A 14,835-nucleotide genomic window follows, 5' to 3' on the forward strand; every position below is an offset into this window, starting at 1 on the left:
ATCCAAGCCACGATAAAATTTTCGTGTGATTGATTTCTGATCATCACCGAGATACGTTGCTAATTACTCAAGACTACTGGGCATGAAACGGTACGAATCTACGAATCTAAACTTCATATCTGTCCCCTCGACATATTTTGTAAAAGAAATGTACTCTCCTTTGTTTACGGGTAGAAGCTCAATTGTGCCCTCGAACGATGTAGCCAGTGCTTTGATCAGAAAATGTGAATCGTAACCCGACAGATTGTGGAATATCACTGGGATAGTGTGCGAATTTCAATAATTTAGATTCCAACCTCGATGAGCAGCACCACGGTACTTTCCCGTGAAATGGCAGTGATCACGATGTTTCACGTCTGTCAGTGTAACCGGTTTTTCACAAATGTGACACACTGTTGTTGAATGAAATTCGTTGATTTGATTGAAATTGAGCGGTTCCATCGGTACAACAGTTTTGAAATAAACTTCTAACGAATGTGCCAATTCCACTAACTCATTCACAAACCTTTGAATGCAAGTCTCTCCACGATTAATTTTGAATTTTGAAAGCGAAACGTCAAACGCACAATGTAGGTAGTAAGCTATACTATACGGAAAATGCTTCTGATAAATTGTTCTTGTACCCATCTTTTTGAGCGTAGGTTCCAGTAAACATTCGAGATCCGCGTAAATGCAGAATGGAACGGTTTCTATGAGATTGAAATCTTTGAATTTCAGTATTTTTTCCTCATTTGTAGGTCGGATAACTTTGGTTTCGTTTAAATTCATGCAATCTACATTGTGCTTTGTTCAACATCTTTTAGAATGAAAGTAAGTCAAACATCTATCGCACAACCAAGTACGACGATTACGTTCAGAAATTTGAGAACTCGTCAGCCGAGATAAATTTCAAATACAAGTAAAATGACAGATTCTATTTTGTTCATAATTTTCCATATCGAGATCATCATCGTCATCGTCAGTGATTTCAGTTTCTATCGCCAAAAGATGAATTACAGGTTCATCAGACTCATTTTGACTCAGGTGAATCGGTACTATTTCACTTTTTTTCCGATCACCTTGGTCTATACTATAAACGTTAATTGAAAGGCCGTCAAGCTTCTCAAATTTCGAAATGGTGTTTTTGTCTAGAGACATAGGAAGCAGTAAGAGTGGTTGTTTCTGATGTTTACCACAGCCTCCTCAACACTGATATGCTTAGGTAACGGGGTGTACGTGAACACACCGCCTCGTAGTGGCACGTACTTGTTGATATTCACAGTCAAATTGATTATTTCAGTCAGCGACCAGCCTAAATCCTTTTCCTGGAAATCTTCCACCTTTTTCAACAAACGCTCCGTCGCGTTTTCGATGAACCATTCGTTGATATCCGTTGTCTGGAGGATAATTTTATTTCTCGTATTAAAAAATTTGATCTCTTCCACCGTGCAATCGTCTTTTTTAACTTTAAATTTACAAGCCAGGATAACGTTGGCTTTCAAGCTCCTGTCTTTCTTCAAAGCGTTTTTTAGTCTCGTGACAGCTAGTACCTTTGCGTCTTCTAGAAATCTCTCCACATCTTTATGCTTCAAATTGAAGATGGATCCAGTTCGAATTCTCCCCTCGAAAGCTGATTCCAAATCTTCCCAGTGAACTCGATCACTTCTCCTTACTTTTCGCGTACCTCCACCCGTTTTCGGAAGACGTTTGAATTTTTCCGCAAGCGCTTTCAAAAGTCCGATCGTTGTGATAATTCTCGTCTTTTCTCTAATTGATGAAGCCTTTTGCAAAATTTTGTTCAGAAGCCGAATATTTTTTTCCAAATTTTATCCATTTCTGAATCTCTGCTGTTGATGATGATTTGTCCAAGATTTTGTACGCCGCTCCCATAATATCGATCAATCTCAAACACTTCGCGGATTCCATCTTGAGCTTTTTCCTCGCGTATACTTGACAAGTTGTGACTTAATGATCGGACAAGTTGTGACTTAATGATCGTTTGCACTGATGAGCGTCCTTTTTATAGGACAGCTGTACGTATGCTTGTGTATGCGCGCGCACCTTTCAGCATTCTCAGTGCGATAGTAACCCAACACCGCTGATCTATGATGGCTCTGAATGTTCCGCGGTTGTCGGTCGACCGTGCACTCTGGTCTTGACTGAACCCGTTCAAAATTCATCGTTGAGTTCACATGACAGTTACAAGCCAAAAAAATGTCATGTGGTTAATATCAAACTGACATCCGAGTAAGTGAAAAACAATTTTTAGAACCATCAATTTTGGTATGTCGCGTGGTTAATAACGTGGGAAAGGAATGTGAGGTGGTTAATGTTACACATCAGCGATATCCGAGTGGATGAAAAACAATTCTCGGAACTATGAATTTTGGAATGTCACGTGGTTGATAACGTGGGAAAAGAATGTGGGGGTGGTTGATGATACACATCATTCGTCTCATCGTGGGAAAAGAATGTGGGACGGTAAAAAAGTTCTCGCCCCCGCCGCACCCTCTACCGTTGGCAGACGAGCACGACATGAAGACTTCGACCTTCGGTCGGTTATATTGTCGGTAAAACAGCACGATTCTGACCTTTGACCGATAAGAATTGTTGGTTAAGCAGTGCGATTTTTACCGTCGACCGATACAACTGTCGGTAAGGTTACATGGTTTTGACCTTAAGTCGGTACGGCAGACTGTGACGTCATCGCGGGAAAGGGTTTGAGTCTGGGGATAATGTCGGTAAGTGTCGGTAACAGGAATCTGCGTGTAGAACTTTCATAGCTATACTACTCTTATTCAAGCTAGTTATTTATTAGTTACTTTTCTCAAACATTCAATTTTTCTCTATTTCGACTAAATACGCATTTCAATTGTGTGAAAATTATTCAAAGGGAAGTGCCAGGGTTGGGAAATGAAGTTTGGGGCGGGGCGGCGCGTGGTTGCAGTACTACCCCATAGTGTTACAATGCTTCAGCCATAGGGCCAGATGACCAGTCATTTACGAGAAAAATGTTCTGAAAGTTTCGTTCCTATGTTATATACCCATAAGTAATTTCCGTTAACGGAATGGCCCGGTAGTCGAGGTGGTAGCTGGCAAGCGTAGCAAGCTAAAGGTTTCCTGTTTGAACCGTCCGCTCGGGATTCATTTTTTTCGTTATTTTTTTTCGAATTATTATTCATTTAACTTATCAATGAGTGAATTTACTATAATAATAATTATATAAGAAACATTTTAAAAAAAATTCTTGCATCATACTTTCGAAGTATCTATTTGTTTGTTTTTTCTTGAAAAATAACTATGCAAAAAAGTTCAAATTGAAAACATGTTCTATTTCAGCATGTTGAAATTTTCCGTTCAAATTTTTCCTTCAAATATGCGTTCGTATTGTATATTCAATAGAATATTGCGTGTATAAGAGAATAATCATCAAGTTGTGAAGAATATGAATAAAGATATGTTCATTCGCTAGATCTCAACATTGTACAAGAGCCAGAATGATATTTGTCGTAAAAACATTCGAATCAAAAGATATTTGAACAATTCGCGCATCGAATAGATTAGATTTTTTACAAGAGCAGGGAGTTTTGAAGATATCTATCGAAAACAAACGTCGTTAACATTTCTAAAAATATTTCTTTCTGCGGTTAGTTTCGATGCGAACCATGCGTATTTGATCATGTTGTAAAAAATGGGAGATGATAACTGATGGTGAACGATCGATTGAATTTTTATACAATCTCCTTGGGAATTATTCTTTCGTTCCTTTTCAAATAAGGTAGTTTAAGGTTTGGTTTGCCCCTCCCCCCCCCCCCCCCCCCCCCCAAGAGTCGATAATGAGAAGAAACTTTTTTTTCTCAACATAGGGCTTCAAAGATTTGTTAAGAAAATCGTTTCACAACTTTGTAGTCAGCTTTTCCGATTTTGATGACGTGATAATAACGTTCTTGTATTTTTTGGCGTAATCATCGATCGTCTTCTGGACTCTGGGTCTAAATTTGCCTGTTGTCTTCTGCAGGTATACGAATACACTCGGCAGGACACGTCCAGAAAGAGTAATAGCATATCGTGCAGTAAATGAAAGCGTAACTTTATTCATGTCTAGTTTCTTCACAAATACGGTCCTGCTTCCTTTTTGGTTGAAAGTCGGGTTGAAAGTGGATTGGTATTGACATCCTGAAAACACATGAAAAAGTACGACATTCAATGAACGAAGTGATTTCACAATTAGATGATTATATAAGAGAATTATTCAAATGGGCATTCGTTGTTTGAAAGACCATTTACACAATTTGATTGCATTTTTGTCACATAGCTGTTTGATCAGTGTTGACAATATATTTATTGTCAAAATTGAGTATTGAATCTCAGGTTTGTAGATGGAAAGTGTCTGCTGCAGCCAAGGTTTCTTCAAATGTCACCATTTCCTTTTGTGATACGAATTTCGTTACTTTTCGTTGACAAATTCCGTGCTGTTGTTTAAATCTCGCCACCCATTGCACATTTCGAGTGGTCACTTGTTGATAAATTATGCCTAGCTTCGACAAAACAATCGTAAGTCCACGAATCTATCGCTGAATATTTGTCAAATACAGATCCGCCTTTTTCAATTTCTTCTTCCCATCGAGATAAATATTACTTTTTTGTTTAAACGATGACATTCTTTATTTTGCAGCGCTTTCAGAATCCACTGAGGATGTGCTTTCGCAATGTTGATGCATTTTGTTTTGTATTTTAACGGAATATACTCAGGCTCTTTGGATTTTTTTTATGGGGGTTCATACTCGTCCGATGAATCGTCTTTTTTAATCCCTTCAAATTCTACTTCTTGACACTCTTCATTCTCGTGAAGTAACTCTTCATTAATCACGATCTTGTTTTCACTCACCAAATCTATCACATTATCGTAAAACTTCTCAGCAATCAGCATAGCTTCGTGAGGAATTAACAGCGAACCTTCTGATGTTATTAAATCGTTTTTAACAAGCAGTGCATTGAAATAGGTAACTGCATCTTTAATCAGCCACTTCGATTTATCGCTGTGAGAAGAATCTTCGGTAATATCCTCTGCAAGTTCCGAAGAACCCGCGATTTCTTCACTTCCATACATTGTAACTACAGAATGTTAGCAAAAGAAAAACTTCGAAACACGTCTACTCATTCCAAGCGTGAAAATTCAGACTGCTCGTTTCTTATTCTTCTTCCCCGTTTGTAGTGGATAGGACGGGGGGAGGGGGGGGCATAATGGCGCTTTATCCCTCCACTCTCCCTGTTTTTCAAGAGCCCCTATTGGGGGACCTTCGTTTATAACAATCTCATGACACAAAAGACAATCGTATACCTGAACTGGTCAGATAGAATCCGTAAGCCTCGGAACGACGATGTTTATAAATAATATCCATTATAGAAACGAAATATTTTCAATATACAATACGAACGAATATTTGAAGGAAGAAATTTGGGCGGAATATATCAAAATGCTGAAATAAAAAATGTTTTCAAATTGAACTTCTTTGTATAGTTATTTTTTTAATTTAAAAAAAAACAAATAAGTACGTTCAAAGTACGAAGCAAGAAATTTTTTTTCATATTTCTTATATAATTATCATTATAGTAAATTAACTTGTTGATAAGTTAAATAAACAATAATTTGAAAAAAAGAAATAAAGAAAAAGAAAAAATCTCGAGCGGAGGGTTCGAACAAGGAACCTTCGGCTTGCTACGCTTGCCAGCTACCGCCTCGGCCACCGGGACATTCGGTTAACGGGCAATACTTTCAGATATATAACATAGGAACGACACTTTCGAAACGTTTTTCTCGTAAATGGCTGGCCATCTAGCCCTATGGCTGGGGCATTGTAACACTATGGGGTAGTACTGTAACCACGCGCCGCCCCACCCCAAACTTCACTTCCCAACTCTGGCACTCTCCTTTCAGTGCAACTGAATATCTGACAACCAAATGAGTTTGGCATATTCAACCAGATTTTTTTCTCAGTGAAGTGAAGTAATTATCATTTTTTATAATATAGTCCGAGCAGCCACTATCTAAAATTCATTCGATTCCATTATTATAATTATTTACCTCACATTTGTAGTCATCTGACCAATGATCTTTTTTTTTTTATTTTGGTAGCATTTCAAACCTACATCAAGGTTTATATCTGCCATACATCAGTGCACCTTACAATGTTATATCGTTACACATTTAATTACATTTTTTCAGAAATTTAGTCATAATTTTGCAAGCTTCGACATTCGGTTTTCTAATTATAGTTTCTGCAGTTGTGGGAAGTTGTAGCTTCGATTTCAGCAAGTCGTTAATGAACTCAGTTCGTTTATCGTCGAACATCAGGCATTTCCAAAGGATGTGGTTGATGTCCTGGTTTTCTTTGCCGCATTCACATAAGGGGGACTCGACTACCTTTATTTTGGCCAGTGATTTGGCTAGGTTGTAGTGGTTTGCTCTGCGTCGATTTATTGTTACGATGCATTCGCGTGTCAGTTTTTTGTTATGATATCATGGTCTTGCTTCTTCGAGATAGTACCGCTGAAAGTATTTTTTCCCTTTTGTAAGGCCCTCGGTTTTAATTATCGTGTTTGTTGAGTGTAGACGTTCGCTTTGAATGTTTCATTGTAATCTGTGTGTGGTATTTGCGTGATGTTACAAAAATTTTTGTTTGTGGCAGATTTAGCAAGTGAGTCAGCGTGTTCGTTTCCTACTATACCTTTGTGGGATGGAATCCAGAAAAACTTTACAGTGTTATTGGTATGTGTCTTCATAAATTCGTTGTACTTTTTATTAATATCGTATGTTATGTAGTTTGTTAAAGTGCTAACTTTTGCATTTTGCAGGGTTTGGAGTGCGCTTAGAGAATCGAAAAAAATGTATACGTCTCGACTGTTTTGTTGTAGAGCGATGTCCATGGAATTGTTTAAAGCGATGCATTCAGCAGTGTAAACCGATGCGTTGGAATTGATGCTTTTAGTTGTGCCTGGTTTTGAACCTGCGATTGTGCAAGCGGATCCGACAAATTTATTTCCTTTGATTTTGCTCCCGTCAGTGTATATTGCTAGTGCATTCGTATTGCCTAGAAAATGGCCAAGTATTGAGTTCGGATTTATTCTGCTTTGTAGGTGTTTTCCTAATTCTGTTTCTACAGGTAGAGAGGATATTACCGTTTCATAGTCGTGTTCACATATTTTGTAATTGTTATGTGTTTGAATAGCGCATTCTGTAAGGTCGTTAATGTTTGCAATGCAGTTTAGCAAAATGCGTTTTATTTTACACTTTGTTAGACAGGTTTGATACCTTATGTTAGCGTACATTGAAGAGTTTTTGTTAGCAAGTACATTTGTTACGTAACGATTTCCTAAGAACTTTGCACGTTCAGCTAGAAGAGGCAGTTTAGACTCTGCTATGAGGATGTTGGTGGGTATAGATCTTCTGTAGCCCAATGCGAGTCTTATGGCAGAAAACTGTAACTTTTCTAGTTCGCTCATAGCGTCTTTGCGGATGGGGAAGTAAACAAAGCTACCGTATTCAATTATGGATCGAACATAGCTTTTGTACAATATCGTGAGGGTTTTGGGGTTGGATCCCCACCACGTTCCTCGTAAGAATTTTATAATGTTGAGAGCTGAATTACACTTCGTTATTACTTTGTTAATATGGTGCTGAAAGGTTGGTTTGTAGTCAAATATTATCCCTAAAAACTGAACTGTTTCACTTAATTTTATTTTGGTGTTGTTTACTTCAACTATTGTGTTTCCAGGAAGTATGTTTTTGTTGTTGAAATGTAAGATTACTGTTTTTTCAGTAGCTAAGATTAGGCCTAAGTAGAGTAGGTTGTTTCTAACAGTTTCTGTAGATTTCTTGATGATTTTTTTACACGCGGAGAGTGATCCGGTTTTTAAGTAAATTGCGATATCGTCAGCAAATTTCGAGACAGTTACGTTTTTGGGGATGTTATTTGCAATTTTTCAAACGTAGATTGTGTAGAGCAAAGGGCTTAATACACCTCCTTATGGGACGCCTTTGTGTGCTTTTAGACATTAGTATCCTACAACGTTCGTGTTGATGGATCTTTCTTGTGTTAGATATTTGACGAATTTGATTATTTGTGCGGAGCAATCTATTTTAGAAAGCGTTTCTAGTAGGATGTCGCTGTTTACGTGGTTAAATGCACCTGACACGTCCAGAAAAATGGCAAGCGTTTCTTGTTTACATTTTAGAGCTTCGTCTACTTGGAGAGTAAGATTGGCTACGTTATCAATACAAGACCTGCCTTTTTGAAAACCGGTTTGGTTGAGAGGTAGAAGGTTTTTACTTTCGATCCACCATTGTAGTCGATTTTTTATCAGGGTTTCGAAAGTTTTACAGAAGCAAGATGTTAATGATATCGGTCGTACTTTAGTCGTCGCATGTCCTTGCGTCTTTTTTCCTCTCTCTTGAATGCGTTTTAATATCCGGCCCGATTACTATTATTCACGTTTCCTTCTTCATCTCTTTCTTCGTACATTTTTATTTTATTTTTCACGAAATCGACAGTTTGGTTTTTCTCTTTCAACACATTAATGAGGTCTCCTATGTACTTTAGTGAACTTGGTAACGTTCTCAATAGATAGTTCAACTTTTCCTTTTCCGTGACTCGTGCGCCGGCATCTTTCAATTCTGTGACTAATTTTTCGAATTCACTGAATAATTCACTTTATTCTTCATAATCCTTCAATTTTACCTTTTCTAACTTGTTTCTTATGTAGATTTGTAAAGCTGTGGATTCTTTGAAGTACACTTGGGGACAATGTATTTGAGACGGCTAATTTTTTACACTAGACAGTTACGTTGGCAATACAGAGAAACTTACAGCGCCATAGTCGGCTGAGCGCGGAACAAACTCAATCTCAATAAACATAACATAACACATGACCGACAAATCTAACCTTAGAATACGTGTCAATCTAACAAGTCATTATTCCCGCGGTATTCTAAGGTTAGATTTGACGATGTAGAGGAATATAATTATCACAGAAAAATGTAATTTTTCTAATTTTTTGTATTTGTTGCTACGCTTGAATTTCTATAATTAGACTTTTGACGAGCAGTCAGAGATTTATAAAATGGATCGTGGTTCGATGGTATCTGAGCTAAAGATTGCGCAAAGGCAGTAGTTCTTTGGCGTATCTTCAGGTACCCCAGAATTACCTGAGTATACGGGTTTCAAATTACATGCAGTCAGATTTAAAAGATGGCCAACACAACGATGGACATCTACTGTCGATGCATCGTCATCGAATTTTTTTTAATAGAACAACTGCCCAGGTCTATCTCCATCGGTATAAACTTCTCTTACTTTTGACCACGGTACATTGATACGAGATGTATTAGTAGCCATATTCATTTTCTCGCCTAGAGCTTTAAAATCTAAGATTCTATTTTACTTTACATCTATAACCTTATAGAGCTTGCCAGACCTCGCCATTGACATAACTGTGAATTACTGCTCCGGAACATATATATTTTGGTTTTTACTTTATCTCTCAATGACGCTATGCATAGAATCTCCCTCGATTTGAGTATGGCTATACTCGAGATGTCGATACGCTATTTTAACTTTATATTTGGCTGCCACATACACAAGCATTGCAAACACGAAACTGTTCTTATTTTGCCCACCACAATTATCAGAATACAGAAATGTGTCACATTGGTGTTTTTTGGAACGTGAAAACCAATGTTGAATTTAGTGTTAAAAACATCTCTGTGCTACCTTTCTGTTGCACATATTTCATACTTTGAGTGAAACTGTTTCATCCACTTGGTATATGTATATATATAGGTAGTGCATCTTTCTCACATGAAGTATTTCTTCTAAATACTCTGTTTTGAATCTCTTCCTACATGATGCGCTTTTTTTCTGTCAAATAAGTTAATATGTTCAATTACACTCTGTATAAACTTATCACTTAGCTTTGTACCTCGATTCTAGTGTTTACCTCTTTTATCTGGGGAAAGTTTGGTACCTTATTCCATTTCCATCGTAACAGTAATTCTCCACGAATCAGAAATACGAAGAACCTCTAGAAAACATAGACTTGCAATCGAACACAGTTGTAAAATTTATTCTGAAGGAATAATTTTTCGAAACACTTCGACGTTGTGGAAGGTCAGGGTCGTAACAAGATAATTTTTCATACATAGTAAGACATCGAGATATGTAATCCCATTTACGAGAGTGATTACTGATTTTCCAGAACTTAGAAATAATATTTTTCCTTTGAGCTTCGGTAATTGTAGTAGAGCACTTTAATCTACACTAGTGCGCACACGGAGCACCCATTACCTAGGAAGGTTTTAGAATTTTCTGAAAATCCAAATACTATGTACCTAAATTTTGAGCTCTTTTAGCAATATTCACTTTCCACAATTGGCATTGACTTGATTTTTTTCTAACAGCAGATTGAATGGAACTACTCTCACGGTTTCGTGTTTTAGATCTACTTTGAGCACCGACGGAAGAGATATCAGCAAATGATTTTCATCTTCTGAATGTGGAAGAATGATTTCTACTTCACTCATTTCAAAGTTTAAAGGTATTTTTAGCTGAATGGTATCTGCGGTTAGAACTTAAGCTAATACCTCATTGTCATCTGCTTCTAGCAATGAGCTTTCACGATCTTTTTAATTCTTTTGTATCATCTCATCATTTGTTGTCACAGTTGTTTCTACATTATTTGTTACGTTCTTTGCTTGTTCTGGATACACAATATTGCACAGGCCTAGTGAGTTTTCATCTTCGATGCTGTCCGTCAAAAATAGCGAATAGTCATTTTCTGTAGACGATCAAAAATAAAGTTCTTAATTCATAATTTTTGTCATATTAAAACTTATAAAACATAATCACTCAATAATAAAATATTATTTCGAAGTTATTAATGAAGTACTGATACAAAATCGACAGATTATAAATTAAATGAATTTCAAAAATTAATTATAAAATAAGACTGTGACATGAGATTATGATTTGGTTAACTCTATGGTCTGGACGATGACTGTAGTACGACTTCAAACCTACAACACATATATCATTTTCTCGAAATTTGACCACCATTTTTGATTATTATTCGAACCAGTATTTTTATGACATTTCACTTGGATAAAATCAAAATTCATTCCATACAATTATTTGGTAGTAATTCAAATCTCATAATTATTGTGCATCTACGTATAATACAAACCTGCGTGGACAAGCTGTCTTTGAGCACTTATCACCGATGAAACTTTCTCGTTACCTGAATGATCTGTAGTTTCACCATTCGGCTATGCTAAGTGTGTCACTTTTTGGTGTGATATTAGGTTACCGATATTGTCATCACTTTCAGTTTGATCTAGAAGCAGATTATTATTACCTCCATCATTACCTACCTCAATTTGTTCATTAGTATAATTATTCAACGTAACCTTCATGGATTATTATATAACGATTTTCTACTTCTATTCTTTCGAACTTACATCTTAAGGAAAATATAATTATCCACTTACTTGAGCATCGGCGACTTCAATGTTGTATCGCTTGCCATTTTATGTCTCTTATAACTGATTTTTTATCACAAAAAACATCGCCAAAAGGCTGTCGTAACGAATGTCAAGCCGGCTGTGTCTGTGGTGTAGGTTAGGTGCGCGTTAAACACGTCTACTTCACTCAACTGCCCCCGTAAGCGCTGAAGAGCGCTCGAGTTACAGCTTTTTCAACCGGTACAATTTTCCGTCAAGTAAAATATGTGAATCACATTTAAGTGTTTTTCAATAAAAAGAGTTATAAGTCGGATGTATCAATCACGGGAAAACGTTCGCCGCAATTCATTACAATTTATTGAATACTAACTTAAAATTGGCAAAAAATTAAGTTAATTGGATTATGATGAATACCCGTGGAGTTATTTGGTTTATCCTTGTCACGCGAAAGTGACTTCCATTATAATCTGTTACCTCGGAGTTACGTGAGTTACCTCTCTAAAGTTGAGTAAATTTTAAAAGGAGCTATCGACTTGGTAGTCGGGCGCATCATGTCTCAGTCACGCCGCCTCAACAATACTTTGTACAACGGAGCAGGTATATGAATGAATGAAAGCCTACGCTTTTCAAACCGGTTTTTCTTGAAAACAGTTTCGAGTCCAGTGGTATCGCTTGGACTGTACTTTGTTATTATGAAATACTTTTCAACCCCAAAAATGTTTTGAAATCTGTGACCTCCATCTGGTGAAGTCCCCTCGTAAGTCTTCCCTGAAGTGTTTTTGACTGTTGAATGAAATTTCGACACTTTTATCGAATTGAATACCCAAAACTCATTTCAAATTTTTTTTTCTACAGGTTGTGATCAATTGCAGAAAGCAGCCAATTCATGGTAAAATACGAATTTATGGATCTTCGCCTTTGGAATCGTTCCCGGTTCAGAAGATATTGTTATCTAAGTAAATAATAAAAAGGGTTGGAAGCAGTTTTCTTTTGCTAATAAGGGTGTAGCGGTTTAATTCATAAGCAGAATTGTAGATTAGTCGCATAATGATAAACTGGTGGATGAGAAAGAAGAAAATTAGCAAATGATCGAATCTTTGAACTAAAACTTTTTTGGTACGTCGGGAGTTTTTGATTAATGTCCTCAAGAAAATCGGAGACGAAAGTGTAACGGTGGCTGAATCGAAAATTCAAAACAGGGTTGTCAAAACTCTTTGAGATCATCACGTGAATGTGACACGCGGGTGGCAGTAACTTTCCACAGCTGTCACAAAAACGACCGAAATCAAAGTAAATGAAAACAGAACTATTTATTCATTATGCATGATATAAAAATTTCAAAAATATTCACCTTTCAACCAACGACAACGAATTTTCTCTTCCGGCGTACTTTACTGTGTGATTCGCACAGTTCTTCATTTTTTGTTAAAAAACTAGCCTCCCAGGTAGTATATCCATGCAACAGTGACGTACCATTTACTGAGATCCTGTGTCTTTCGAGATTACATCTACATGTATCACATATGTTCCTTACGAACAATTCGCGTACTCCAGAATGTCTGCTATAAGCAGCGTCAGCAGTAACTTATTATTCATTAACATTATAATTACCTGACTTACAGATAAGATGCATACGATTTTACGTGTTTTCCGTACCATTTATGTATCTATTCCATGAATAGCACATATATCATGTATCATTCGTGTATTTGACCCGTAAATGGAGCATACGTACCCTTACATCGATTCACCAATGTACTTATGCTGAACACATATTCAAAACGTATAAGAACTCAGTGATAATCGCATATTTCATAAGAATACGAACAGCATTGAATTTTAATCAACATGTATACGTATAATATATACAGGTATGCTGTCACAGAAATTTTTTAAAACTTGTGTTCAAATTAACGTATAAATGTTACTACGTGGGTTTTTATCGTAGTTTCGAAGAAGCGAGATGTTTTGACCTCTATCAAGCTGGCACCGCCACATAAGATATATGAAGTTGAGAGTATGAGAGTGCACTGTGAAGATATTATTACAATAAAATAAAAACCTTGACGATTACAAACACGAAAATGATCGTTTTTGTTTGATGTTGCGTAATTTCAGTTCGAGTAGAGGAGTTTATGACTTATAAAATCTGCTACACCTATATTTTGACTTCCCCGCTTGTGCGTCGCTACCCAATATCTTGACGCGCGAATAGAAGTCAAAAAATCTCTGGAGATGATTAACCATAGTTCAATCGAAACTTTTGTTGAATAAATTGAGTTTATGAACGGTACACCCAAGAATTTGGCCTCCCACTTTATACCTATTTCTCCGTTTTAATTTTGCAATGCGTTGAATCTTTGAATTATACTCCCGAAATCTTCTGAAATATTTTCGATGTTTTCAAGTTCCATGCATTGGATGTAAATCAATTTAGAATCTTAAAATTACATATACACCAAATTTCGTGGGGGATTGATTCTCTCGTTCTGGTATTAACATACAGGTAGACTCGTACCTTAATTATAACATTAGATAGGTAGGTGTAATTGTAAAGGGATGATGTGTACAAACATACTTACGGATAACACTCATGACGAGAATGTTCGGATTGACTATACAGCCATAAAAGGTCCAGGAAAATGCAGGAAACGGTATCTACGGACGCCCATAAGACAACGTATTGCGGATGATTTGCACACAAAATCAGCCGTCGTATACCGTGCGGAATAGACTGATAAGAGAATTCGTCCAGGCGATACGGAGCCACCTAACTTATACTCAGTTGCGGACTAAGAAGGATTTGCACCCAGGGCGGACGATGTACACCCCTCCCCCCCCCCCCCCCCCCATTTGTATTTTAGGACAATTATAGGGAAAAAGAAAATCGAAGTAGAGAGTATTTCAGTTACACGTACTTACGTGCTTTTATTGCACTCAAATTTTCAATTACATCATTGAAATCTGTATTCTTTGTGTGTGGACTTTCTATTGAAAGTATGGAGAGATTGGTCAGTCTACTTTGGCTCATCATTGACCTTAAATAGTTCTTTATTAACTTAAGCTTTGAGAAACTTCTTTCGCCAGATGCGACTGATATACACATAGTGGAGTAAAATCTTGTGCACAAAAATGGGTTGAGTTGATTGATTTAGAGTAATCCCACTTTACTGTCACTTAATGAACCTCAACAGTATTAATGTTGCCCAATTCTCAGCCTCTGCGTAAGTGATGTTTACAGCCTCCAAGTGACGTCTCAATCGTAGAATTTCTAGAATGATATTTTCATCTGAAAATTCATCGTAAGTTTTGGTCAAATTTGGAGCAAGCGCGAGAAGTTC

At 36.9% G+C, this 14,835-nt stretch overlaps 1 protein-coding gene across 2 annotated transcripts in view; it reads left to right on the forward strand.

The window, feature by feature from the left end:
- LOC124305499 (sodium/calcium exchanger 1) overlaps window positions 1-14,333 on the forward strand; it is a 1,112,430-nt gene extending 1,098,097 nt beyond the window's left edge. For both annotated transcript variants that reach the window (XM_046765025.1, XM_046765026.1), the window contains one exon: window positions 12,350-14,333. The gene's annotated coding sequence lies outside the window, so the exon portion shown is untranslated. The remainder of the gene's footprint in view (window positions 1-12,349) is intronic.
- Window positions 14,334-14,835: the final 502 nt, after the last annotated feature.

Source organism: Neodiprion virginianus, chromosome 5 (genome assembly GCF_021901495.1).
Source record: "Neodiprion virginianus isolate iyNeoVirg1 chromosome 5, iyNeoVirg1.1, whole genome shotgun sequence".
Lineage (NCBI taxonomy): Eukaryota > Metazoa > Arthropoda > Insecta > Hymenoptera > Diprionidae > Neodiprion > Neodiprion virginianus.